The 24,916-nt window shown below is 49.2% G+C and overlaps 1 pseudogene; it reads right to left on the bottom strand.

Annotated features, from left to right (window-relative positions):
- Nucleotides 1–11,829: 11,829 nt before the first annotated feature.
- LOC119283549 lies at nt 11,830–24,523 on the bottom strand (annotated as a pseudogene).
- Nucleotides 24,524–24,916: the final 393 nt, after the last annotated feature.

Raw genomic sequence — 24,916 nt, 5'->3', positions numbered from 1 at the left:
CCAGATTACAATTCTTAACAAAGTTCCTGACAACTTACACAAGAAAAAATAAGAAACTTTAGTCCACTGCTAAATAACTTCAACGTAGACAATGATCAGGGGCGATGCTCTATGCTTACTCCCCAACGACCTTCTCCCTGGGTTGCTGGGGGCGGAAATCCTCAATCTCCTTCTTCATCACCTCCACGACCTTCATGTCCTCCTCACGTTGCTTGACAGGAGCAACGGATTCCTCCACGAGCCGATCGCACTCGAGGAGGAGCTTCGCCTTCTCATCCATAAGTTCTACGATCATGGCATCCGTCTTCTTCACCTCGGCATCACTATCCTCGAAGAGCTTCTTCCAGTCTTGGATGACCTCCAACGCCTTCTCGAGATCAATGCGGAGCTTCACCTTGTCATTGATAAGTTCGTTAATGAGGTTGAACTCCTTCGAATCCGAGGCACGGGTCTGATCCCGCAGCTTATCAAGGTTTATTAACAAGGGACGCTCGGTCTGATCGCCTCTAGAACTGCCCCCTAATCCGCTAGAAGATACATCCTCATGTTGTTGGTATCCTGCTGTATGGGGTTTCTGTTGAAGTTCGCGAAGCAACCTAAGCCTAGCTCCAATTGACTTTGATCCAGTATCAGCAAGACACATCCCCATCATATTAGAAGGAACCTGAAAACAATAATTCACAACTAAATCAAGTATCAGGAAGAGAGAGAAAACACAAGAGGTAGAAGCAGAGTCAACTTACAAAGGAGGAACCCTCGCCAGCCCGGATCTCACTCCTGCATCTCGAAGCGACGCTCTGGAGTAATCTTCTTCTTCCTAGCCATGGCGGAGGGGGTCAGGAGAGAAAAGAGCAAGAGAAATGGATGGGTTGGCGGCGGGCAAAGGTAGGGCTGGGGGACACGGTCCCGCTTAAATAGCCAGACCTTGGCCTCGAGCGATGAGTCAGAGCTGCGTCACGCGGCGTTCACATCCCCACCAGAGAAGACGCTCGTCGGACCGTTGGGTTTCTGGAGCGACGCCACATGTCGTTCGTATCCCAACCAGAGGACACGCCCTTCAAACCGTTGGGTTTTCGGAGCGGCGCCATGTGGCGTTCACACACCCACAGGAGGGGACGCCTCGCATTCTCGTGGGGCTAACAACGTGACTGAGAACCAAGCAATCACACAAGAACGACACCGAGATTTGTTAACGGGGTTCACCGATATGGCTAAATCCCCGGAGCCGAACTACGTGCGCTCCTCCCCATGACACCGCCACAATACCGCATATTGGCCACATGGGCGCCGGGACACGCCGCCGGCTTCCCCTGCGTGCCTGTGCTATTATGTTGGCATAGATTACATCATGTGTCTAATCCCACTATATATGAGAGGCCTACGATACAAGTGTTCTGCTTGGACACAACTCTATATCCTGTCTACACATCGAACGACTCGAAGTTCAACTATAACCTACCTTGTATAATAATATTCGACAACAACTCTAACAGTGACTCCAGGGGATACACTTCCGTGCCACTCACAGTCAGTCGTGGCAGTGAAAACACATGGAGCATATAGGCACGAACTTGCCTCAAGTTCTACTAACATCGTGCCTCCTGCAGTGAAAATGTGTCACTGAAAACATCTGCAAAACACGGGCATGACTTCACGTCTGTGCGTCACGAGCCTTCACGTCTGTGCCTCCCTTTGCTTCACGCTCGGGCCTCTAGTACGTCACTGTTCGTGCCTGCACATAATATGCGACCATGCGTGTCACACCAATTGTTGAGTATATGTGTTACGTGCATATTGTGTATTGAGTCCGTCTTCTAGTTCCTTGTATAGTTAAGATTCGTGGACCATCTTTATACATCATATATATATACGTGCCTATGCACGAGAGCAATACATCGTGCAATCCTAATCTCCTACATTGTATCAATTTCCGGGTTCTAAGGGCATCTCTAGCCGCGCCCCCAGGAAGGCCTCCCCGGGCGATTTTTTCGTGCCGGCGCCGAAAAAACGGCCCAGTCGCGCCCCCAGGAGCCCGATTTTCACCGGCTTGGGCCGAAAACAGCGCCGGCGGACCCAGGCCGAACCCGGCGCGTTGGGGGGCGCCCGGGGGCGCCGGGGCGAGCTGTTTTGGCGCGAAAAAGATGCGGGCCAGCCGCGTCAGCGACTCGGCGCCTCGTCTTCCCCCAACGGCCTCGGTTCCCGCGTGGAATCAATGGCAAGGCTGCCGCCAGTCAGCCTTGCCATTGATTCCTCACGGGCAGCGCGTCACGGGACGGCGCGCCGACGCATCCCCTCCCTCGCACGCGTACACACGGGCACGGCCCGGCTATAAAAGCCGGCGGCCTCCACTCGCCTGTGCCCACACCAGCCCCGCCCCTCGCCGCCGTCCACCCCCTCCCTCTCCCTGCCTCTCCCGAGCGCCGCCGTCCAGCCCCTCCCTCTACCTCTCCTGAGCCCGCCCAGCCCCGCCGTCGCCATGGCAGAACGCTTCCCCGGAGACGAGGCAGCGGCCAACGGCTTCGGCCGCCGTTCGCTCCGCGAACAGAAGTCCTGGCTCCTGTTCCAGGCGAACATCCCGGCGCCGCCGGACATGCGCGCCGGGCCAACGGGCTGGAGACTCAGCGCCGGGGGAGTGCCCATTCCCCCGTTGCCCGACGCCGTGGCGAAGCCGAAGTACTTCGCCGAGGAGGTCGAGATCGTGCGCGCGTCCCTCACCGACGCCCAACTCTTCCTCCCCCAGTACGCCGCTGACAACCACGTGGCTTGGGCGGCGTATTTCGAGCGCCGCCAGCAGCAGCGATTGGCGTCCACCAACGGCGCGCCGGTGGCCGGCGGCCGGCAGAACAGCGAGGGGCGCCACCTCTGGTGGGGCGTCCCCGGCCGCACACTCGAGGGCGTGCTCACGTACCTCGAGGGCAGCAACGACCCGCCATTGGCGTACCCCCGGCGAGGGTGGCCGCCCCGGCGCAGCACCGACGCGTCGGGCCATGGGCGCCATGGAGGTTCGGCGCTTCCTCTTCTTCCTCCTCATCACGCTCTTCTTCACACTCCTCCGGCTCTCCGGCGCTGCTCGGCGTCAAGGCCGAGCCCGCGGCGGAGACGCCGCTCGGCCGGCGCACTCGCAGCGCCGGCATCGTCATCAACGAGGGCGGCCGGCGCCCCTCCTCCTCGTCGGCTCCTCCGCGCTTCGTCAAGCCAAAGACGGAGCCGAGGCTGGCGCCGGTGAAGGCGGAGCCGGGGCTGGCGCCGGTGAAGGCGGAGTTCGACGACGACAATGCGACCCTCGAATGGGCGCGCCAGGACTCCATTGCGATGGAGAAGGCGCGCCGGAAGAAGGAAAAGGAGCGCCAGCGCGCCGCCCTACGCCGCTTCGAGGAGCGCCGACGCGGCCGCGAGGAAGGCGGGTCGTCGTCTTATGCGACAGCAACGACGACGACGACGACGACGACGCGCCGCCGCCTGTTCGCCATGGCCACGCCGGGCAGGGGTCCAGCAGGGGCACCCGCGTCAAGGAGGAGAAGGCCGACGACGGCGACGACTTCAGCCCCTTTTTTTTAGATTAGGTTAATGTAATGTTTGGACGAATTTCGCCGTAATTTGCCTTGTTTGGCCGAAATTTAACTAGTTTTTATCATAACTTCACTGAACGGTTCTTTTTTTTTAAAATACGCGCCTGGGGCCGGCCCTGAGGGTCGACGGCTGGGGACCGACTCGCCCCAGGGTCATTTTTTGCGCCGGCTCACCCCAGGTGACGCTTTTAGACGCCCCCTGAAAGGCCAACGGCTGGAGATGCCCTAACCATAGCCTTCCACCACCGTCGCCGCCGCCTAGCCGCCACCGTTCGCGCGCCTCACGCGCTGGCCGCCGCTCGTCCGACTCCCTGTGCGCGTGTGCTCCTCCAGCCGCCCGCCCGCTAGCCTCCCGCCCGATCGTCTCGGCCCTGCCAGCTGCTTCCCGCCGGCGTCACTCGCCTCCCGCGTGCGTGCCCCCGCGCCGGCCGTCACGCACGCGCTCGCTCCTAGCCGCTGTTGGCCGTCCGCGCGCGCGACACATCTAGCCGCATCGCGCGCCCCATCCTGCCGCCAAGTCGCTGCTTCTTTTCTCCATCGTCAACATAATCAGCCGCTTTAGGCAATATGACATCGCGTCACATGCATGTGCATGCATCAGGGAGCTTTGGATCTTCTAAGCCCACAAGCACCGGATCCAGTACTCCACCGGCCACACCTACGGCATATAGCCCTGCTTCAGGAACTGCCATCCCGCTGCCGGTGCCCTACGGCGCGGCCCCGCCATCCCGTCCTGACTTGTCGCACGGCTCGGCTCCGCTGCCCCCGCTGGCGTACGTCGTCGCCCCACCGCTGGCGCTCTCCAGCCAGTCCGTCGTGGCCCTGCCGCTGGCGCCGTCTCTGCCGGTCGACCCCTTGCTGTTGCGCAGGGCGTTCGACGCGCCCGTGTCCGGGGCTCCCAAGTACTGGTGGAGGTCGTCAGCAGGCCAACACTCACCTGTTGGGCAGCATCTAGACGGCGCCCAGCATCTGCAGCATCTGTCAGCGGATCAACAAGTTTTTCTGGCGGGCCATCTGGCCTATCCGGCACCGCAGTCGCAGTCAGGGTTGCTTCCCATACCGTCAGGAGAGTACCCACCACCGCTGCCGAGCGGTGGCTACGGCCTCCCCATGGCGTCTCCGTCCACCTCGTCGGCCCTGCCGCCGGCACCTTGGGACCCGATGCTCCTTCCCGCACTACATGTCGCTCCTACGCCGAACAACTACACCAGAGGTGATGATTGATACATGGACACCGGTGCTACGGCTCACATGTTTGCTCATCCTGGTAATCTTGCCTCCTTCACTCCCGTCACCACCGACCGCCGCATCATTGTCGGCGACGGTTCCACACTCCCTATCACACATGTCGGGCACACTTCTTTCCCTTCCAATTCCATGCCTACTACTTTGTCTAACATACTTGTGTCACCTCATATTATTAAGAATCTTGTTTCCGTTCGTCGTTTAACTCGTGAAAATCCTGTTACTGTTGAATTTGATGAGCTTGGGTTTTGTGTCAAGGACGCTCGAACCAGGATGGTACTTCACTGATGTGACAGCCTCAACGAGCTCTATCCGGTGCATTCGCCGTCCACCTCCACCACCGCACCGGTTGCTCTCTTCCCCGGCATCGATCTTTGGCACACTCATTTGGGCCATCCCAACCCCGTCACCCTTCATCATATTCTTAGGAGTTTCAGTTTCAGTTGCCATAAGATAGAGGATCACACCTATCATGCTTGTCGTCTCGGCAAACATGTTCGCCTCCCGTTTAATAACTCCATCACCGTTGCTTCTTTTCCTTTTTAGTTGATTCATAGCGATGTGTGGACCTCTCCGGTTCCAAGTAATTCGGCCTATTTATATTATCTGGTTATCCTTGATGACTATACTCATTATGTGTGGACTTTTCCTTTGCGCAGAAAGTCGGATGGACTCTCTACCTTGACGGCTTTTTACTCCTATGTCAGCACGCAATTTGGGCGTCCCATCCTTGCTCTTCAGACTGACGATGGAAAAGAGTTCGACAACTTTGCTTTCCGCACTTTTCTGTCGCATCACGACACAGTTTTTCGTCTCACATGCCCGTATACTTCCCAGCAGAACAGTCGAGCGGAACGCGTCCTTCGCACTCTGAACGACTCCGTTCGCACGCTCCTGTTCCATGCTAACGTGCCGCCTCATTTCTGGCCGGACGCACTCTCTACTGCTTCTCTTCTCCTTAAACTTCGCCCTTGCCGCCCATGATGGAACTACGCACCTCACCATCTTCTCTTCGGTACGCCCCCATATTATGATGGCTCGCGTATTTTTGGGTGCCTTTGCTATCCTAGCATTGCCGACTCCGCTCCTCACAAACTCGCACCTCGTTATGTCGCTTGCATCTTCATCGGCTACCCCTCCAACTCCAAGGGATATCGGTGCTACGATCTCATCTCCCACCGTGTGTTCACTTCCTGGCACGTTTACTTTGATGAGCATGTGTTTACGTTTCACCAGGTACCCCCGGCTGTTCCTCCCGCCACCGGTAATGCGGGCTCCTCGACGCCTCTTCCAGGGCGCTCGCGCGCCTCTGTTGGCCCGCCCCTGGCTTTGAGGCGCGCCCCCGTATGCGGCGCCTCCTCCAGCCGCGGCGCTGGCACCCCCGGTGCTCCCGACGTTGGCGCCCTCCCCCCGGCACCCGCGGTCCCCTCGGCGCCTGCGGTCCCCCCGGCGCCTGTGGCCCCCTCGGCACCCGCGGCCCCTCGGCGCCCCCGCCGCCTGTGGCCGGTCCGGTCACCCGCGCCCGTATGGGCGTCTTTCGCCCAAGCTCGCGCTATGCCTCGGATGACTACGTCCATGCGGCGTCCACCTCTGAGCCATCGCCGTTGCCGCTCTTCATGACCCGCTCTGGATGGCTGCGATGCAAGAGGAATTTGACGCCCTGTTACGCAACCGGACGTGGTAGCTTGTTCCCCGTCCCCGGCACGCCAACGTGATTACCGGGAAGTGGGTCTTCAAACACAAGCTCCGTCCTGATGGTACCCTTGATCGCTACAAAGGGCGTTGGGTCGTTCGTGGCTTCCGACAGCGTGTTGGCATCGACTTCACCGACACCTTCACTCCGGTCGTCAAGCCCGGCACGATATGCACGGTTCTCCACCTCGCGGTCTCCCGTGCTTGGCCGGTGCATCCAGATGGACGTCTCCAATGCCTTCCTCCATGGTCACCTCGAGGAGCAGGTCTTCTGCCAGCAGCCCATCGGGTTTGTTGACCCGGCGCTTCCCGACCACGTGTGCTTGCTTTCGCAGTCCTTGTACGGACTCAAGCAGGCTCCGCGCGCTTGGTACCAGCGCATCGCGGCGTTTCTCCACCAGCTTGGGTTCCGCTCTACCCGCTCGGACACCTCGCTCTTCGTCTATCATCAGGGCACTGATACGGCCTACTTGCTGCTCTATGTCGACGACATCATCCTGGCGGCATGTACGGCTGGTCTCCTCAGTCAGCTCACGGTCGTCTTTGCGCTGACTTCGCCATCAAGGACTTGGGTCCTTTGCACTACTCCCTCGGTGTCGAGGTGGTGCGCCGTCCGGATGGCTTCTTCCTTCATCAGCGGAAGTACGCCCACGAGCTCCTGGCGCACGCCGGCATGCTTAACTGCAAGCCCGCCGCTACGCCTGTTGATACAAAGGCCAAGCTTTCTTCCACGGATGGTTCTCCTGCTTCGGATGCTGCTTTCTATCGGTCTATCGTTGGTGCTCTCCAGTACCTCACCCTGACTCGACCGGAGATCCAGTATGCCGTGCAGCAGGTGTGTCTTCATATGCATGCTCCTCGAGATGTTCACTGGGCTGCCGTCAAGCGGATTCTCCGCTATATCTGTGGCACTATGGATCTTGGCGTCACGCTTCACGCCTCTGCCGACACCGCCCTCACCGCCTACTCCGATGCAGACTGGGCGAGCTGCCCTGACACTCGTCGCTCCACTTCGGGCAATTGCGTCTACCTTGAACCCTCACTTATCTCGTGGTCGTCCAAGCGGCAGCCTACGGTCTCTCGTTCCAGTGTTGAGGCTGAGTATCGTGCGGTGGTCAACGCAGTCGCCGTGTGTTCGTGGCTTCGTCAGCTGCTTCAGGAGCTCTCTTGTCCTGTTGACCGTGCCACGGTGGTCTGCTGCGACAACGTCTCGATGGTCTACCTCTCCGCTAACCCGGTACATCATCGACGGACCAAGCATATTGAGTTGGATATTCATTTTGTTCGGGAACAGGTGGCCCTTGGCCATATTCGTGTTTTACACGTCCCTACTTCCCAACAATTTGCCGATATCATGACCAAGGGCTTGCCTACGGCGTCATTTGAGGAGTTCCGGTCCAGTCTTTGCGTCAGCCGGGGTGCCGCTTCGACTGCGAGGGGGGGTGTTGAGTATATGTGTTATGTGCATATTGTGTATTGGGCCCGTCTTCTAGTTCCTTGTATAGTTGAGATCCGTGGCCCACCGTACATCATATATATACGTGCCTATGCACGAGAGCAATACATCGTGCAATCCTAATCTCCTACACCAATGCCTCTCAAAAATTAATAGAAAGGAGTATTAACGCGATACAGGGAACCAAATTACATTTGTTAACAAAGTTGCTGACAAGAAAAACATCAGGATAAATGTGCTATCAGTGTTTTGAGCCTTTTTGCATCATAAATTAAACACGAGACCACAACATTTACTTGTAGAGTATTCATTTCTGCAGAAATATTCTTATTATGATATTATTACAACACTTCTTCATATTTTGCAGAGTGCGTTTAGGCACCCAAACTTGGTCGAAAGTGCTTTCAACACTGAAGCATGGATCAACTTGGAGAAGAGTTCAGTTCTGGAGGGGGCTAACTGAAAAGTGCCAGAAGAAATCATGCACGAGTGCATATATCCACTGATACGGGCATTGATATGATACCGTGATACAAGAAGTTGTGATCTGTGCCCAAGGTAGAGGTTTAAATAGTCAGACATCCATTACCAAATATAAAAAACAGACCTTAAACTTTTCTATATTGCCGGTTGCAGCTTTGCATTACACCATGTCAAACTCGCATCTTGTTTTCAGCTTGGGGCATTTCTGTCTCACGGGCACAATGATGAACTAAAAATCTACCTATCACCCTAGAAAGACGCTACTGACACACATCTGAGTGAAAAAGAACTTGTATGCAGCTTTCAAGAAAAGTGAGTAACGCAAAAATAGGGACTGCTTGTGCTTGTGATCATCGAGTATTAGTGTTTTAGAAAATTATGACGTACTAGTTCATTTGGAAACAATCGGTAGTTGTTCATCTGGATTAATATTTTGAACAGCTGCTATGATTTTGCATGTAGGCACAACTTTTGGGGGGCTAGACGCAAAATATCCTGTATATAAACAAATGAGTTGATCCTATGCCTTCGATGCAGATCTGACGCACCATGCTGAGCACGGTATCATGTTTTTTTTCGAGAGTACGCAAATTGCGTACCATATTTTTATAGAAGGGAGAAAATTTGATTACAAGAGGCCGATAGTAGTGCGGACACCACCATTAGCCCACCCACACCATTACAGGAGAATAAGCTACACTCTCACCAATCTTTGTAAACCACCTACTCCGCCTCTAGCAAGTTTCCATTTCTTAATTTATCAAGAATGCTACTCGTCAGGGCCTGCGCATCTAACTGTTGCTCTCTCCGATTGGAGACACGGGCGTTCCGCTGCTTCCACATGGACCACGTGGCACAAATAACCAAAGTGTCAAACCCACGCCTCTCCTCCTTTTGGAAGGCTTGTCTCTGCATCATCCACCATTCCAGGAAGCAATCCTGAGGTGTCGTAACCGCGGTAGGCAGGTTCAGAACATCAAAGCAGCGATGCCAGGTCTCACGGGCATAGACGCGTTGTGCAAGGATATGATTAACATTATCCACCTCCTGGAGACATGTGTAGCATGCGGAAGGTTCGTCCTGAAGGCCATGCCTGGTACGATGATCCGAAGTCCAGATTCTCTTTTGCGTGGCCAACCAAGAGAAAATTTTGCACCTGAGTGGAGCCCAACTCCTCCAAATGGCTTTGGCATGGGGGAAAGAGACCAAGCCGTGGCAAAGAGTGGCATAGGTGGACTGCGCCGAATAAGCTTGCGAGGCAGTGCAAGGCCAAGAAAACACGTCCTCCGCATCGAGGTCTCGCTGCACCGTGGAGATGGCCAGCCGTAGATGCATGACTTGTGGAAGCACTTGGAAGGAGTTGTTGTCCGGGATGTCCAAAACCCATCTCTCATCCACAGCGGCCTGCTGCATAGTTCTCTGATTGATCGTCCGAGTGTCGATTAGGGCATGAGCCATGGGTGCAATGTCCTTGACCGCAAAGCCATGGATCCATCGGTCTCTCCAGAAAAGTACTTTATCTCCTCTCCCAACAGAGATATGCACCAGGCTGTCGAAAATTGCTCTAGCATCATCATCCACAAGGAGAGAGAGCCCTTGCCATGGCATGTTCGGATCTGTGCGTCGGAGCTACTCCCACTGAACCCTAAGGGCCAGCCCTTGCCGATGCAAATCCTTGACTCCCAACCCACCAAACTTCAAGGGACGGCAGATAGAGTTCCATGCCACCAAGCATTGGCCACCATTGACTTTATCTTTGCCAGACCAAAAGAAGACCCGCATCCAACTATTAATGTCTTCCAGTACCCAAGCCGAGGCTTCGAGGATGAGCAGGTGGTGGATCGGCCTGGCCGCAATGACAGAGTTCACAAGAATCAAGCGCCCAGAATGCTGCATTAGGCCACGCTGGCATGCAGGGAGGAATTTTCTCACGAGATCGAGCAAGGGTTGCCAATCAGCCTTGGTGAGCTGCTTGATCGCGAGCTGGAGCCCGAGATATCGGCACGAAAAGTTGGTCAGCGGGCACTGGAGGTTTGCCAGGATTCTCTCCTTGTCCTCGTGAATGACTCGTATCACAGGATATTTTCCAAGAGCGCTAGCATCTGGTGACCAATCGAAGAATCGAGAGGTGCGACCCACCGAGAGATGCTACACACGGGGGTTTTACATGCTTTTATGAGATGCTTAGGATCTGATTGGCTTAGATTTGATAAAGTGAGGCGGACCCGCCACTTAAAATCAGGGAGGGACAATTAGTGAAGGCCACGTAGCAGGGTCCGTGAGAGCCCGTGACTTTTGCGCGTGTGTAGTATTATCGTGACCCACCAGACGGCAAGCGGTGGGCGTCTGATCCCACGCGCGGCTGAACCCACGAACCAGAGGAGGGGGTCCAAGCGTGCGACCCACCAGACCGCTGTCTGATCCCACGAGCGGCTGAACCCGCGAACCAGAGGAGAGGAAGGGGGTCGAAGCGTGCGACCCACCGGACGGCCGTCTGATCCCACGCGCGGCTGAACACCAAACGGGAGAGAGGTGGCTCGCTCCACCCGTGCAAGAGGCCAGGGCGGCTGATCTGCTCTCTGATGCTTCTCTTCTCTCACCACCCCCTGCTGCTTCCCTCTTCTTCTTCCTGAGCGCCCCTGCTGCTCCTTCTGTCTTCCTCCCCTGCTGTTCTTCTTCACCAAACCGAGCCTGTTGTTGTTGTTCTGTGTGTGTGTGTGTAAGCCCGCCGCTCGCTCCACCCGTGCAAGAGGCCAGGGCGGCTGATCTGCTCTCTGATGCTTCTCTTCTCTCACCACCCCCTGCTGCTTCCCTCTTCTTCTTCCTGAGCGCCCCTGCTGCTCCTTCTGTCTTCCTCCCCTGCTGTTCTTCTTCACCAAACCGAGCATGTTGTTGTTGTTCTGTGTGTGTGTGTGTAATTCATAAAAATTATTGTTGTGCGATGATGATATTTGTTCAGTCCGAAGACATGCGCCGTTCTTACTTATTTTATTGATCAGTGAGAGTTTGTACCCACTAGCAATTACAAGTGTGATCAGATGATGTTAGCTCTGGAGAACGATTTGAGAATCTAGTGCTATCGTATTTTCATTATATTTCATGTTGTTGAGTGCACTGCACTTTCAATCTACTAAACTATCATGTCTCTTTAATCATGCAAACTTGTTATGCTTTGGTTGCAGCATGTTTCAAGTACCTGGAAATGATTTTAACTTTGCAAATAAAAAATCAGTAATACCATAACCTTGCAAATCAAAATTTAGTACCATCACAACCTTGCAAATCAATATTTAGTAATGAACATTTTAGAAAAAACTGTGCATGGCTCCACTATGGAAGACAAACCAAAATGTACATCAAAGTTCTGTCGTGTTATATTTATCTTCAAGACCTCAACATGGGAAATTGCCGCGGTTGCAAGGGGAAGGCAACCGGCAGTGCCTGAGGGCTAAGGGCACTTAACTCTACAAATCAAAATTCAGTACTAACATAAACTTGCAAATCAGAATCCAGTAATTAACCTTTTTGACAAATAGTAAGTCCGCAACTCCATGGCTCCATTGCAAAGTCAGTGTACATCAGGTTCCCAGATACAACAGCAGTTACCTACTCGTACAAATGAAAGAGCAACATTACACTGACTACCCTGATGACCCAAACAGAGCAAAACAGAATCCAGGTTCATATCTAGCTTCACTAGCTAATCCATGTAGAGGCCATTGTAATCAGGTGTGGTTCGTCGTCTTCGTGCAGTCGGCAAGCCACTGACAGCTCTCTTCCATGTAGAGGCCATTTGCAAGGGATATGTAGCACCATTGAATTGCTCACAAAATAGACGGGGAGACATGTCCATCACCTAACTGCGAAGAATGATATAACGATCCATAAAGCATATCGCAGACAATTAATACCATGGCTGACTAAAATATCAACAAGCTTCAGTAAAAGCCTTTGAATAAAAAAGAGCAAATACATTTTGCATAAGAATAAGGGAACAAAGAAGAGATGATTTTAAGATCACAAAACTGTTATAACTCTGATAGAGATGATTTTAAGATCACAAAACTGTTATAACTCTGATAAGACACCATTTGAATAATATGGTGATGTGCCTACTTCTTGCAGTGGACATAAAGAAGGCTTTGCTATCATTTGGTGGAACAATTAAGCTGTACAGTACAAATACCAGACTTGAGAAGAAATTCCTTTGTTCTTGATTATGCAACAAAATTGACAAGCTCTTTCTTTTCCGGGAAACTAAACTAGTAAAACTGAATGAAGGAAACTAAGCAAATTACATTCCTAGAGATTGTAGGACGCAACAACAGAACTAAGAGGATAAATGGAAACAGGCATACCAAATACCATCTAAGCCCTCCGTAATAACATCAGTACAACTTAAAGTAAGAGGTATCAGTGAATATTGGAAATAAAAAATAATTCTACTTGAGCATGATAGTTTTCTACCTTAAGGTCGCCATTGTACATTTAACCACGGCCATACTCGTTCTACAGATTATTCTAATTCATCTGTATATCTGTATATGTGTGATCAAAACAACAACTTCATAAATCCTCAGATCAAGTGATCAGTTCGCACAAAAATGGCAGCTAACCTACTGCCCCTGGTTTCCTCTATGGATCTATGTGTTTTGTTTCCTCACCGGGACTGCGAACTGAGGAAAGGATTGGCTTGGCAGCGCCACCACCACTCGATAGAAAAAGCTCCGCTGAACGATCGGGAGTTTCTTTTTTATTTTACCGAACAATGGGCAGCTATCGACCCCTACGGGATGATGGGAAAGTCCAAAGTAGTATTGGTAAAATGACTAGTTGCCCTTTATCATGGACAGCTTCATTTGCTTGGTACTCCGATATGGGTGATTGGAGTACCAGGGTACCGTAAAAAATCTCAAATAAAATCATTTATGAACGTTAGTGCAAGTCCCTGTTACCACACAAGATTGCTTCAAATCTCAATTACAGGAACACCAAGCAACAAGCCACCTAGCTGTTCTCGGTTTCTATGAGTCTATGATGATCCCACACACGACACTTCATTCTCGGTTTCCCTAACTCCCAACTCCATGAAGGTGCACTCACTATCCTAGTTGTTCTTTCTGGACCAGGAGCGTCCAAATTGATGCTAGTCTAAGAAAGTTCACTACAGTGTTGTACAGTCGTAATGAGGCTTGGCGCCGAGTGTTGATTCTGACACTATGCAGTGCTGTGATGGCTACAGTTCAGCACAAATAAAAATTTCTCACACACTATATTTTCTCTCGTAACTATTTTTTATGGGATCCTCTCCTTTTGTCTGCATTTTTTTTGTTGTGTGGAGAAGCACTTCAACGGTGCAATGCATCAAGAGAAAAAAAAGAAACAAATCAAAGTGAAGAGGAAAAGGTATACTCAATAATTAAAACATTATCTTATTTAAAAACATTGCATCTGATGGGAGAAAATGTGAATGGGATATTAATAGACGTTCAAAGTGGATGTACCTACATAAGGAGCTCGGCCACATCTTTCCCCTCCACGAATCATTGCTAATTTACTTCTGATAGGAGTAATTGCAATTCTTGTAGCACTCCCAAACAGACTCCAACCTATAGATCATATAATACCTAGCAGTTAATAAAACTAAACAGAAAATAAAATAAAATTGAGTAGTGGGCTGCAACGACATACATGTCTTTCATTCCCGATTTCTTTAACAAAGAAGTTAAGGCAAGCATCACAAACTCTTCGAGATAATAAGCACATCCGACCTCCAGTTCATCGAGATTTTGTACCAGTTGCTTGCGGGGGCCATCAACATGGCAGTCAAAGGATTTCTCAGTGCCATGTACTGCAAGATGCCTCAATAATTCAATCATGTACTGTAGCTCGTCTTCATAATATGCAGCGCCTTTGTACTCGAAAACATCAATAATGATTTGATTAACAACCACAGTCATCTTCCCTAACCATAAAGATCCTTCGACCTCCTTCAAGATCTTCTTAAATAAAGGACTTGTATCATTCTAATCGAACGATCTACATGCATCAAAGATGCCTACCAGCAAATTCAAACGAGCCCTTAAAGGCTTGAAAAAGGGATAATGGAGTATCAGTTCTCGCAAATCCTTTGTCTTGAGTCGGTCCGACCACCAGGTAGCATATAGTCCCATGCCACTCAAGAAAGCATGAAAAGGTGACAAATAAGGAACGTAAATCTGAGACTGCATGAATTTTTGCACCACTTTTGTTGCAATACTTTTAAAATCCTTCTCCATCGCAGTGACCATCTCGGGCGATATTTCAGGCTGTATATCAAATAACTTCGGACTTTTTGTGATGACCACCTTGCCATCGTAGGCATCCATATCATTTAAGCCAAAATCACCTTCCCACGAGTACCCAGCTTTATGTTTGCTAATCACATGTTCGACAAGTGCCTGAACCAAGGCGCATTTATCAGGCAAAGGTGTCATTATTTGCTTCTCAACATGACCATGTACACTCATTTCTCTAAGCAAAGCAGCGCCAAAACAATCCTCTAGCTTTTCATGCCTGAAAAAAAAATATACAGCAGTCTCTAATTAAGCACTAAAATAGAACTGAGTTGCATAAATAAATAATGATATAAAAGGGAAGGGATTGAGAACATTACTTTTTGGGCATTTCAAGAAATTTTAACTCGAGCTGCTGGATTAAATTCCTGTTGCATTCTGTCAGCTTTATTTTCAAACTTGTTACAAGTTCCAGCATATACTTCCGGGCAATTTCTGTTAACTTCACCCTCAGCCTGTTTACAGTATTTAGTAATTAGTACTATGATATTAAAATCAAGGAATCATAAGGAAAATAAGGTGGCTACTAATTTGAAGGGAAAGTGATGGCTACTAATTTAAAGGGAAAATTGGGAAAATTTTCAGCACATATCAGCACACAATCTTATAGCTTGGTTTTCATGCAGGTGATTGTGATTTGTCCCCTTTTGAAAAAAAGGTAATTGTGATTTCAGAATTGGAGCATACTTGTGCTAGTACTGGTAAAGTAACAGGAAAGGAAGCTTCGAAGGGGGGAGGATATCTTCAGGAAAGATCCAACTGTTGGTGCAAAAAAACTACAGGATAGGATACAAGAACAATTACTCAATGTGGATCACAGTTAGCCAAGAAACATCCAAAGCTTGAAAGAGTGGTGCCTCTGTACTAGCTGTATGATTGAAACAAGGATACATTGGTCCTAAATAACTGCCTTGGATGGAGAATATGACACCGTGCTAAACAACTAAAATGTGTAACCTTTGTAGTGTTATTTAAGTGTACCAAGACATTTTGGTGCTAGCTTTCTAAAGGTGACCTATTTGGGTGCTACATAACCAATTTTTCCAAGATTGAAGAGATAAATTTGTCAAAATTATACCTTTCGCCGCCATTGCAGACTCCCATTGCAAGGTCCTTTGACCGACTCAAGAGATGCGAGTAGAGGATGTGCAGTTCCCTTGATCCAGAACCTCTCACAAGCATGCCCCACAATTGAAAACGGTAATATGACATCGTTTCTCCGGATAGAGTAAACCTATCAAAACGAAGTTGTCTGGATTAGAACCCGTTGAGCAGAACAATAACAACAACAACAAAGACTTTAGTCCCAAACAAGTCGGGGTAGGCTAGAGGTGAAACCCATTGAGCAGCATGAGACAAAAAAACATAGAAAAGCGAGATAAACATACTCATCAAGAAACTCCCAAAACATAGGTAGCAATGTGGCATTTTTCTTGTCCGCTCCCTGTTCTCTCCTTTTATCCCGGCTGGGGCTCCTCTGCTCATCCCATGGGACCAAGTCATCCATGGGTGGAGGAATCAAATCACCGACAAGATTGGGCAATATTGGCAGAAGGTTGGCAAGTCCAGATTCCTCACTCGTGACATTGGCAGAAGATTGGGCAGCATGATTTGAACACTGCAAACAGAACATTGACATTTAAATAAACATGCCAACAAACACAGAATAACTTATAAAGTCTTAGTTCCCCACCCTTTCATAAAAAATAATGTAGGCCTCGCAATCAAGAACGTCCTGCAAGCTGGCTTCTCTGATCATCTCATCGCTTGCATAAAACCAAGACTTGTCATTGCTTTGATGTTCCTGACCATTCATCTTGCTAGCTCTTACATACACAATATAATGACCTCCTTTCCGATCTCCAATGTGTTGAGCAACACCAACTAGACGGTAGGTGTTATTGTCATTCTCGTCAAACCTGAAAATTACAGGAAATAGTGATGACCACAGCAGTCGTAGAGCTGTACAGTACTGTCGCTCGCTCATAAATCACAAATACTAAGATGCCAAATTCAAAAATATTCAGACCCAGTTCAGTCTGAATAATTGTCTGAAACTACATAAGGATGATTAATAGCTAGGTAGTGGTTGGAGATCTTCTTTGGTTAGGAAGGGAGCTGAGAGTGTAGAGTTAGTTAATAAAAGGTTAATTTTCAAAGCTAGGAACAGTAAGTATGCATGCCTTTGTTTGTCGCTAATGAGGGACAAAAGAATACTAAGTCAGCAATTATAGTTCATTTTCATGTCATGGGTCCTAGCTAATCTAGCTGCTCCAGCTTTTTCATTCATGGACCTAATTAAGCTGAGCTAACTTCAGTTATACTAGTTTCTGTTTTGTTTAATTTGGACGGACGGTTGGTTTTTTTATTGATCAATTATTTCTAAATTTGAGTTGTATTTATTAATTAGTTACTGCTTCATGCTTGAAGATAGCTGGAGTAGTTACTAACACTGCGCTACTACTCTGGTTGATGCATGGATCTATATTCAGTCAGTCAAGGAATGTTTTTTCCTATAATAGTCGGTCAAACAAGTTTTCAGATTCAGGTATTTCTTATCCATTCGAACAAGACTATTAAAAATGATTTCATATTCAGTCAGTCAAAGAAACAATACCTACCTTTCGCCCATGTATGGCTGCATATTAAGAATCTCCTTGAAACACACATGTCCTTCCAATTTATCATATCCAGCAGGATTAGGAGCCTTTTTTTGCCTGATCAAACTAATCACCATTACATCTGGAGCTTTGGTTATAATCATTCTTTTCCTTGCAGCTCTGAAATTTTTTGTTGTTTCCTGTTTCTGTTTCTGGTCATTTTGGTTATCGTCACCACCTGACTCCACAACAAGTTTTGTGTTAGCTGCATCAGTACAAGACTCACAGAGCCAATCAAATATCAACTCTTCCTTGGTGTATAAGGAGAAGAAATCCTCAACTGATACAAGATCATCGCCATCATGTGCCTCAGCATCAGCTTTATTGCTCCTCGAAGCTACAGCAGGGAGCTTCCTATCTGGAATTGCCAGTCGGAATATAAGGGTCTCTTCATGTTTCTCCTTGGAACTGTGTACACATTCTGTGCTGGTTAGAGCACAACACTCCTCGCCTGCAAAGATGGAATTAACAATTGTGACCTTCTTTGAAGCATCCATTGAAGGTTGACGTGCTTCATCTTCCTCTTCATCCAAACCATGAAGAAAACATTGGATGAGTTCTTCGGCATCCTCCATTCTGCCGGTACTGAATTGGGGCCACTTTGAGCAGACAGATGCAAGCAGTTTTGTTGGGTCAAGGCAGCCTTTTGCATTGGTTGAAGGACTTGTGTTGACAAAGAGCTCTTTGAAAAGCGCAGCAATTGGCCCTTTGCAAACGTTTTGTCCCATCATTACGCTGCGTAGTGGGTCAAGGGCCAATAAGCACTGCAGCATGACATTGAAAAACAGGTGTTGCCGGGATTCCGCAGCCCCCTGATGACATTATATTTGGCAACGTCCTCCTTGGCTATCTCCTCTGACTGGCATATGGAAACAGGCTCCTTGGTTATGTCCTCAGAGTGAGGAGATGATGGACTGCTGGATCCCTTGTCCTTTGTCTCCACCGGTTTCATCTGCGGTGTCACCACCTCCTTCTTGCCCAAACCATCATCATCCTCCGAGCGAGGAGATGACGAACTGCTGGATCCCTTGCCCTCCGCCTCCACCGGTTTCATCTGCGGTGTCACCACCTCCTTCTTGTCCAAACGTTCATCATCCTTCGGATCAAGTGGGTTGGTGTTTGCCTCTAACTCAGTTGAAGCTTCTGCTGATTGTGATGGACGATACTTAAAAACCTTGAGTGGAACCTTCTGGTTACACTCACAACAGTACAGTATATCTTTATCATAGGTGTTGGCAAACCACCGATGCTCAGGTTGCTCCTTGTGATGTGCTCTAACATGGCCCTCTGCCTCGAATCCTGCACCACCACAAAAAAAGCTACCGCACTCCAAGCAAACCCAGGAAGCGCTGCTGTTTGGTTTTGCAGGCTCCTTGGCAGCAGTGCGTCTTGCTGACCTGTTCTTCTTCCTCTCCGTCTTCTCCTCACCACCCGAGCGGTGGGCAGTCAAAGCCTTAAGCTCACACGTCAAACAAACATCGCAATGTTTGGTCCGCAGCCGCTTTTCATTCAACTTAGACATATGCTCACGATCGTAGTGCTGAATGCACTTAAACTCCTGCATTGGGTCACTAGGAACATAGAGGATACACGGTGAGCTTGGTCTGGATCGGTCACTAATGGCGCCGCATCGCATCCAAAAAGGAAAGGTTGGGGGAAAGTTACCTCGGTGTGGCCAGCGATTTCTGGCGAGCCGACGGGCCTTGGGCTTGGGCCCCATGGCGCCGCCGAAGCCGGACGAGTGGATTCGGCGCGGCGACGCCGGAGGGGGCGGGTACGGCCGGCGGCACGCGGACGCAGCTTCCTGTGAATGCGAAACGAAGGGGAGGGAGGGAGGGAGTGAGAGAGAGAGGGGAAGGAGACGCTGCGGCTGGAAACTTCACATGCGCCGGCAGCGGCAAATCAGGGACACAGGGGTCGTGCAACGGAGCTACGCCCGGTCCATGCGCCGGTGCGCAGCGGAGCGCTCGATGCAATGGCACGTTTCGCGGCGGTGCGCAGTGGGCCGGGTGCATACGTTCAACAGGGTGCATCGCGCGTAGGGGTAGAAGCGTACTTGTCATTTGGACTCGTAGGACGATGCGTCAAGCCGTCAATGCCCATGGCCTTGTACTCCAATCCAGAAATTACTAGGAGTCCTTTATATCTTTTCTTGAATGTAATGTAATGTTGAAGATATTCCTGGGAGTCTATGACAGGTGATTTGGACTTGTGCCCATACAGCAACAGCAGCAGCGTGCCCATACGTACGTCCCGAGCTAGGGTTAGCACTAGTACTAGCTAGTAGCCTTGTGGGATGATAGGACCGGTAGCTCACCGGAGAGGCCGCCCCGGCGGTAGGAGTGGTGCCCAAAATACGTACGTAAGCAGAGCAGCCTCGCTCGCTCTATGGCCAGTTTGCAAATAAAGTGCAGTTTTCCAGCGTCTACCATTGCTGCCAGTGCCAGGACCCAGGAGAGAGAGAGAGGAGAGTTTGGAGTTTAGACTAGCTTGCTTGGTTGCACTAGCAATAAATAGCACGGCTTGGTAGCTCATGACCCTCCCTACTCATGCACAAATCCTACTACTACTACTACTAGTGCTTTGCTTATGGTTATGGTTTAGAACGACTATAGCAATGTCATCATATTGACCCAATCGACCTAAGAACTGCTATATAGTATGGTGATTTTGGACCAAAATTAGTAGTATCTAGCTTATGACTTTGGACCTAAGAACATCGTATAAATACGCATGATGAATTAACTATTATATCAACTTAAACAACATATTTTGGATCTTTATCAATTAAATATGCGAATGATCTCGTAAAGAAAAGAAAAAAATCCCACTTATAAGAAAGAAAATTGTCCACCCATCAGACGGTGTGACCCTAATATACTTTATAACGATATATAATATAAGATCGATATACTCATATATAGTTTGTCATCTCTGTTCACCACAGCGGAGAAACCAGAAGCCAAGGTGGTCGAGGCATGGTTCGATAATCGGTGGTTACCCAGATTCCGCGGGCCTCATGAAACCGGGGAAGCCCTTGAGTGGGACCAGATGCGACAACAACTGGCGGGTGTTAGCCTCTCCCTTGGCAGAGATGAGGCCACTTGGATGCTTGAGCCACCCGGGGATTTTTGGACCGGGTCCTTGTACCGAGAGATCTTCCGTTCGGCGCCTCCTTGCGACTTAAGTGGGCTATGGAAGGCTAGAATTCCATCAAAAACTAAAAAAATATATTTCTTTAGCAAGTGGCGAGGAATAGGATCTCAATTGGGGATCAAGTGAGAAAACGCAACGTGCCGGGTGATGGCAAGTGCGTATGGTGTGGCGAGGATGAGACATGCGATCATACCATTTTGCGATGCGTCGTCGCTAGATTCGCGTGGAGTGTGCTTCGGGCGACTACGGGTTGTACGTGGAATCCGAGATCTTTCTTGGATGAGTTCCGTTTGATCAAAGCCTCGAGTGGCCAGGATCGTAAGCTTGCTTGGGTGGGGTTTGCGGCCCTTGCGTGGTCTCTTTGGAGAACCCGTAACAAAGCACTTATCGAGGATATATCTTTTTCCGACATCCGGCTAATGTGATGTACAAATTGGTGATCCTTTTGCAGCTATGAAAGCTTCTGGCGAGCAAGGGTGGAGCAACTCGCAGGCAGCCTTCGCACAAGGTGCTATGAGCTACGACACGCAGGAAGGAGGGACACCACCGGTTGCGGAACCACCCGCCTTGCCGCCCACATCTAGGAGGATGGCTTTGCACACTGTGTCGTGTCAACTGGTCCTGATGGACCTTGCATCGCTCTTTGTTTCGTTATGTTCTGCTTTCGTTTATCTTTAGTACTTGATGGACTTGTCTGTGAGGGCTTCAGTTTAAGTCGGGGCATCTACCTCCGCTCTAAAAAACTCATATATATAGTTCCATATAGTAGTATCATTTTTTTCCTTTTTAGTGGAAGCAGTATGTAAGTTGTTAGTAGTAGTATTATTTGATTTATTTATTTTGCTAATCAAGTAGTAGTAATAATAGATTGAAACAGTGCAGGGGGCGCATTTCTTTTGTACCACACCGAGAGGGTGGTATTTTCTTTTTGAGGTAAATACACGGACAGTCATAGAACTTGCACGTGACGGTCAGTTTGGTGCATAAACTTGTAAAATACATGTTTCTAGTCATCAAACTTGTGTGGGCATGCAAATACGGTGCTTTCTACCGTAGCTGGGCGTATTACATGCATGCGCGGCGTGCCAACATTACATGGGCCCGCTGTCAGTGGCCGAGGAAGTGGGTAATGCGCATGCGTTTTTTTTTCAAAAAGTACCCTTGCATTTCATTTTTTTACACAGAAAAATCTGAAATAAAACGGAAAAAAAGATGGATCACTATGGATGGGATTCGACCACACCTGCAATTCGCATGCATATTGCCCGCCAATCGGCTAACTGATGTTTGACGTCTAAGGTGCACAATTAGCTTTATATACGAGGACTGTTCTAATTAAAATATAAATCAAAGAAAAGGGTTCGTGAAAAGGTGGAAGCCCCGTTCGAACCATCCGGCCACAATGACGCATAAAAAGAAAACACAATTTATCTTATGTATTTTGCTATTGTTTTTTCTATGTAAGAAAACAACTTATATTCTAGATAAATTTTTTGAATTTGAGTATTTTTCGGAATGAATGCATGTATTTTTTACGGACAAATCAACCAATTTCCGTTAGAGTATCTATAGCAGACCCCTTATATGCGGACCCTTATAGTGTGTTTATAGTGTCTGTTCAGATAACTTTTTGGCGCAAAACCGTAAACTGGCGATTATTTTATGGGTCGGCGCGATATGAGGGATTTGCTAGAGATGCGCTTAGAATTCAAAAAAATATATTAGAAAATCTAGATAAAACAAAATATAGTGCAGAATGAATGTATGTTTGCGGGCAAATCAACTAATTTTTTGTTTGAAATCGAATACTTTTAAAGGAAAAAACCTAGATAAAATAAATTGTACTTTAGAATGAATGCAAATAATTTCCTTTGCACAAATCAAAAGAAATTTCTGTTTGAATTTGAATAACTTTAAATTTAAAAATCTTGATTAAAGAAAATATAGGTCAGAATGAATGTGCATTTTTTTTGACAAATCAACCTTTTTAAGAATTTGAATAACCCAAACAAAAGATAATATAGTCCATAATGCATGTACATAAATTTCTTTCGAACAAATCAACAGAATTTTATTTGAATTCAAATAATTTTAAATTGGAAAACTAGATTGAAAAATATAGGCCAGAATGAATGTACGTAAATTTTCCAAACAAGTCAACTAAAAATTTGCTTGAATTCTAATAATTTTAAGTTACAAAATCTAAAAAGCAAATTATAGTGCAGAATGAATGTCCGTAATTTCCTTTCAGACAAATCAGCGGAAAATATGTTCAAATTTTAATAATTTAAATTTAAAAATGTTGAGAAAAGAAAATATAATTCTAAATGTGTACCTTTATTTAGCCTAAAGGATCTACACATTGGTAGTCCGTGTAAACAACAACGGTGGTGTGGTTAGTACTCTAGCGCTATTACAGCTAGTCGATGGTTCGAACTCCCTCAAACCTATTTTCTAGTCCAAATTATTCACAACGCACACTGACGGGCAGGACCCAGCGGGATACTATTTAACATTACCTGTGTTGGAGGGCTTTTGTACGAAGTTTAAAAAAACTTGAGGGTGTTTCTATAAAAAATATCACATGCACAATGCTTCAGCCACTTTGCGGCGGTTTTTTATGTTAATCATGTCTATGTGAACCTTGGAACTGAGCCGTTTTGCGGCCGTGATGGTTAATTTATGTCTTATGTTTTTATGTTTGTGTTTATTTAATTTTTTCGGCATTTCATTTAGTTTTCTGTTTTCTTTAATCACGTCTACTCGGACATGATTTGAGGTGCGGCCGCGTGTTGGACGCATCGACAACCCAACGGCGCCAAGCGGACATGGGCGAACCCATTGCCGCCCCAAACGGACGAAATCCAGCCAAACCAGACGTCCGTTTGAAGTTGTGCGGTGGAGTTGGCATAAGGCGCAGAGTGTACTCTACTAGTACGTGCGCGTACCCTCGGTTTGGCAAAAGACTACACTCGTTGACTCACGAAACAGTTTGAATTCAATTCGCCAAGTTGAATTTCGTCTGGTCTCCCTTGTACCAATACGTGCATGCAGTGATCCATTCAAATTTCATGCATCAATGCGCCTGGAACTGGTCGGGGCCGTAAACCGTTGGGGTCGAGCCGAGGCGAGGCCCCGGCCGGAGGGTCGAACAAACAAAGCTGGAACCTGCAAGCACCCATCTCCTTTCCCACAGCCGGATTAGAGAGGGCATGCTCGCCTGCCAAGCCACCGGCTACCTCTCGACAAGACTCCCTAGACGGGCAGAGGCTTTTGCCATCTGCAACGGCCAAGCCAACGGGCTTCTCACCTCTGGCTCCTCTTGACATGACCAGACGCCCCACTTGCAGCTTGCTTGCATACCCCGTTACCCGTACCTCAACGGAGAGAGAGAGACCGCATATTCTTTCACAGAGAGAGCTACTGATGATGCCTAAGCGGTGATGGTGGGAAGAGAGAGAGAGAGAGAGCGAGCGAGCGAGCGAACGCGCAGCGTAGTAGTATAACAACAATGACCAAGCTTTGTTTGGAAACTGGAAACAATAATCAAAATGACCGCCAGAATCTTTTGCACCAAGGAGCCCGGGACAAACCAATCAAGCTAAGGGCATCTCCAACACAACAGGCCCGCGAGATCGGGGAAAAAGCGGATTTTAGCGCGTGCTGGTCCGTTTGGCGCGCTCCAGCAGGCGCGGAAAAATACGGCGCGGGAGAAAGAATTATCCATGCTGTAAAAACCCACGCGCGCGAGCCCGCCAACTGCCACTCCATCGTCTCCTTCTTTCCCGCCGCGCCCTTCTTCCTCGCCTCCAGCTCCACGTCAGCGCCACCACGCCCTTCTCCCCATGCGGCCGCGCCTTCTCCCCCGCCGCCGGCATGCCACCGCACGCCCGGAACAGCTCTAGCTACCGCGGCGTCCGCGCCCATCCCTCCGGCATGTATTATGCGGAGATCCGCTCCCGTGATACGCGTCTCAGTCTGGGGAAGTTCGAGACCGCCTATAAGGCCGGCCGCGCGTACGACGCGGCAGCGTGGCGCCTCTCGAGGCCACGTTCATGGATGAACTTCTCGGATGTGCGGACGTTCCAGCAGGCGCAGGACCTCGCGCCTCCGCTGCAGCTGATCACCGACGAGGAACGCTGCATCCATCGTAGGTGGGAGCGCCGACTTCTCCTCGCCGAGGCGGACGAGCACGTCATGGCAGAGTAGCGCCGGCGCTTCCAGGAGGATGTCACCGCCGAAAATGACTTCTAGGCGCAGAAGAGGTGTCGACCTTTGACGACAATGATCCTTGATGGAATGACTTGTTCATGTCGTCGG

The sequence above is a fragment of the Triticum dicoccoides genome, chromosome 4A (assembly GCF_002162155.2).
Source record: "Triticum dicoccoides isolate Atlit2015 ecotype Zavitan chromosome 4A, WEW_v2.0, whole genome shotgun sequence".
NCBI lineage: Eukaryota > Viridiplantae > Streptophyta > Magnoliopsida > Poales > Poaceae > Triticum > Triticum dicoccoides.
Note: the sequence above shows the minus strand (reverse complement) of the source record. Positions and strands in the feature narration are given on the sequence as shown.